We start from the raw sequence: 5,157 nt of genomic DNA on the forward strand, positions 1-5,157 counted from the left end.
TATATATATATATATATATATATATACATACATGTATGCATATATATATACATACATGTATGTGTATATATATATTCATACATGTATGTATATATATATATACATACATGTATATATACCATTCCTACTTAATCATCACAGGAGAAAGTTAAAAAGACTACTCACAAAGCATTGAGAAAACACCACAAAACATCTTTAAAACAAAGCATATCCACTAGACTTGTGTTTACATAAAAAATTAAACAAAAGAGTACACAATACTTTGCTTTTTTCCTTTTGCATAGTGTTGGAAAGGCCTCCCCAAAGGATCACCCAATCAACGCTGTAATGTTGAATGTCTTCTCACCAATAAAACTCACAAATCTCACTAAAATCTCTAAGTAAACTCACCTAAATCTTCCCTACAACAAACCCTACCTTACTATCCTCCTCTAGGATGAAAAGACTTAGATAAAATTGTAGGATGAAAAAACTTAGACAAAACTCTCTAATAACCTCCTTTATATCTATCAAATAACTCCCAATGTAATGGGAAAACTGCTGAAAACTGCCAAACAATTGCTAGCACCTTGGCACGAGTGGGTTGGCACCTAGGTGCCTGCATGGTTGAACATTGGCGCCTAGACGCCCAAGAAGGTGACGCCAAGGCGCTTGGTAGGAGGGTCGAGGCATCTAATGACTTGTGTCTCGGCTCCAATCTCTTGAGTCATCTTTTGCTCAACATCACCTCCATTTCACTCCATTTCTTCTTCACTTCGTTCCACTTCTACTATTTATTGTATCTGTAAGAAAAATATAAAATTATCATTCTTTAAAGTGCAATTTTATCCATAAAAATATGCAATACTTAAAAGAACTTAAACATACATTTTTACAAATCATAACAGAAACATAAATTTGACATATATTTTTCATGTTTTCTGCAGGAAAATGTCAGGCCCATACTCATTTCTACCGTTTTGCAATTGTGTATGTTTGTCCTTAGACTACAGGTCCATAGAAAAAGGATCCAGAATCCAATTTAATTTTGACATGGAGTAAGTTAAACTGATCTATAATGGCATATGGTTTTCAATTTTGTGTCAAGAAGAAGCGAGGGGAAGGCAATCTATCTTAGAGTTTTGTCCTAGACCTCAGAAAGCCATAAAAAGGAAGATGGAGCAGACGAGCCAGAGACTGACTACCAATGGAGGAAAACTTAAATCAGTAGTAGTCGTCGCCACTCAAGGAATTATGGATGCCTACATAGCGGGTCTGACTAAAATAAAAATAGGGCTGACCCGTAATCAATGAAAAAATATGAACAAGGGACTGAAGAGAGTCAAAGGACAGAGGGAGCAGGAGCTCCGACCATAACCCATGGATGAATATTTTCCATAATTTGAGTTTCAAATTCCGGAGTATACCCCTAGTGAGGTGTATCATATCTTTGGGATGGAGAACTTTGATCCGAAGGAAGACGAGTAGGAGAGACGCATCTTCGCACCGGATCCATACACCACACATATCATCAATCCTCTAGCACTAGAAGGACCTATGACTAGATAGATCACTTTGAAAGAAGAGCTCAAGTGCATTCAGGCTATCATATGACAGTCTTTTCGGTATTCAGAAAAAGTTAATGGCGAGAAAATTAATATACTAGAGGGCCTACAACTGTTCACTTGAGTCTTCAACAAAGAAAAATAGGAAATTATTGTTGATCATTTGTTCAAAGCACGTGATAGGGGGTGAGCCAGATATTTGGAAAGGAAAACTTACTCAGAGTCCAGCCATTGTAAACGAGGAAATAGCAGGATCACCATCCAATACAACTTCGCTACAGACCGAGATGGAAATCCCCTGGCATTTTATGCTACCACTAGGTAAACTCAATGCCACCTATAATTATTAAAATAATTAAGAGATTGGTGGCGCGGCATATTTTTTCTCTAAAGCGTCAAACCTGACAGTTGTATAATCAACATTTACGAAGAGGGGGATTGCATACCACCCCATATTGATCATCATGACTTCTAATGACCTTTTTGCATGATATCACTCGTAAGTGAATGTGTTATAATGTTCGAAAGATTTTGAAAAGTAGTCTCTATGTTTTGTTAGGTATTCTGTTTAGTTGCCTCCACTTTGACCAAGTCATCCAAATGTTTATTCTTTGGTGCAATTTGTTCCTCCTCATCCTCATCAAATACATTCATGGTCAAAAATTTTCTAAGTTATCAGCGTGCAATATAACATATTCTCAATAGTTGTCCAAGCATACAACATTCATTACGGTAATAAGGTTACTGCTCAACAATCACTTGTTATCATTAACCATTATGAGGGAAACCAATCCAAATGTCTTGTCCAACAGTTTGAACGATATCCCTCTCAAACAAAATTTGGGATGATCAAGTTTTAGTAGTTTGTCAAAGATTGCTCTAATTGAGAAAAATATTCATTTGTTGAAGATATGTAACTTTACGCCTAGGAACTTAAACGAGAATGGGATAATATGTGGCTTAGATTGGGGATCACAATTAAGGGGCCACTTGAGAAAATTAATGTATGTATTTTCAATCCTTAACAGCCTTTTGGAAAATATATTAGCATAGTCTTCCTCTCAACAAAGGTGAATTAGCCCTACTATCAAAAAGAAATATTTTCCATTCATCGAGCAACTTCATTCCATTAAAGAACATATCAATTAGCTCCATCTTTTTGGATGTTCAAACTGAAAATTTCAAACAATAGTGAAATGTCATGGTTCCGCAAGTTTAAAAGTTTCTGCCTCGTAAATGAAGATAGTTAACTTACCGTTTTCTTAACCTCCTTTACACACAAAGCATGCTTGTCCTGTGCGAACCAAAGATTCATGATAGAATTGGGGAACTACTAGGGATGACTTTCAAGGATGGGGTTGTTGGACATAATCATAACATAAAAGAACTTCTTGTGAAGTAGATATTGGTGCTTGCAGGTTCTGAATCTGATGCCTCCACTTCATTCCCATCAAATGAGAAAATTTTCATTCTGGTATAAATTTCACGAATAACATCTTGTAGAGAATGTTCATACTTGTAGCAACAGGAGAGAATGATTTTAGAGTGTATTCCGAAGACCTACTCATGATAAACTTCAATAATATGCCTATACAATTTGAACAAGGCATGAAGGGAAGCAAAATCCGTAGGGAAGAGCAAAAGGTTGGCGGAATTAAAGACCAAATATATTGTAGAGTACGATATTCATTCAGATGAACATTTTGCAGCATCCATCTCGGTTGGGTCGCCTTATTTCTGCAGAATTAGCATTCCTCAGACACAAAGTCTTTTGTTGAAAGATATAGCATGAAAAAGCAGTGTGAACAGAAATGATGATCTTATGATACGAAAAATTAGCATATAAAGCCTGTATTGCTGACGCAACGCAGCAGCAGCTTAAAATACATCATTTTTTAGTAAGAGATGTTAGAAAACATCCATTTTGACTAGATCCATATATGACAAGACGCTACCAATAAATTGTCATCACCTGCTATGAAGTTTGAGACTGACACAAAATTTAAGATAAATTTTTTGACACAAAATACTCAAACTTTGATTAAAAGTCATATATAACTTTAATTTCAACAAACTTACAGCCAAACTGACCAGCTTGATAAAACAAACTAATGATACCAAAGTTGGTCCAATTCAAATCAAATCAAGCCCAAATCAAGTCAATAAACAGCTTTTGAAATTTTGTAGTGGATTATTGACAGCGACTTTATATATGCTTAAAAATATAAGATAAATATGGACGTAATAAATATTCAATAATTGTAAAGTCACATTTATCAATGCAAGTATACGTATCGCTCAAGTAATATAGAGCTCTAATGGAGTCCTAGATTTCAATCCCACAGGGAGTGGTTTAGAACTACGAACTAAGATTTTAGATAAAGCAATACTTTAATCACAATAACGAAGTTCAATTTATTTATCTGTCACTAATAGGCAATTGAAATAAATATGTAATTTTAATAACTATGAAATAACTAATGATACTAATGAAGGTTTAAATGTGATATTCAATATATAAGAAAGCATCATTCTCCTTGTCAAAAAATTATAGTGAATGGATAAAGTGAATTGATTCAAATTATATTGCGTCAAATAGGAGCATACATATTCTTTACCATTTGGTCCAGGCATAAAAAACATTGATTAATCCTACGCTTATTTACTGAATCTGCAGCTAGGCTGGGAGTATACTGGATCTCACTTCGAAGCTCTCACATTACCCTATTTTTCTACTTAAGCACGCGGCACCACATCATCCTCGGTGTCTCTGAAGCTCCACCCGACGTCTTCTGATTCAGCGCCACCATCTGAGTCAGCCCGCGCTTTATGGACCACGCTCCCATCTAACACAATCAGAACCCTCTATTTGACACACAAGCGATCCATTAGCTCTGCATCATCGTCCCCATATAGTTAACCTGTGACCGTTAACATTAGAACTCTAAGATTTCACTCATTTCCCAACCAAATGACCTAGGGTTGGATCCTATGGACTCGTCTAAGAGAGACAAACACATCTATACGGTAAACATGCCATCAAATCAACTCTAATTAAATGGAGAATGAAAATAGGGTCGGGAAAAGGGGGAGTTCAATACCTTTGCTCTGAGAAGGGAAGTTTCAATCAGAGGTGTTCAACACATTTTTGGAGGTCCAAGGAGGCTAGGGATTGAGCCTCTGTCGTGGCCAAATCTGTTAAGGTAGGGGAGTTAGAAGGACGAGGAGGGTCATAACTTGTAGAGGGGACATCTCTACTGGTAGAAGACTCTCTGTGAGGGGGGTTTGATGAGGCTTTATCTTCTTTCACTGTGGTGAAGGTTTACTAATGAGTTTCATAGGGTGAACCCATTCTTCCTCTCCAGCTTCCACTCCAGAAAGTTGGCAAAGTGTATAAATAAGTCCTGGATGTCCTAGACCTCCACTAGTCTAACTTCTTGCCGTAGTCAATATATTCTTGAAAATAATTCTCCCCAAATTTATATTTGGGTCTCCTTGAGAAAATTTCAGCACCTTTCTCTTGGCCGTGAAGGGGCCATTTTATAGCCATGGTTAGAGAAATGGAGAAAGGAGCTCAGGGCCTTGTCATGGGTGTAAAATGGTGCTTAGGTCG

Source organism: Phalaenopsis equestris, unplaced genomic scaffold (assembly GCF_001263595.1).
Source record: "Phalaenopsis equestris unplaced genomic scaffold, ASM126359v1 Scaffold000070, whole genome shotgun sequence".
Lineage (NCBI taxonomy): Eukaryota > Viridiplantae > Streptophyta > Magnoliopsida > Asparagales > Orchidaceae > Phalaenopsis > Phalaenopsis equestris.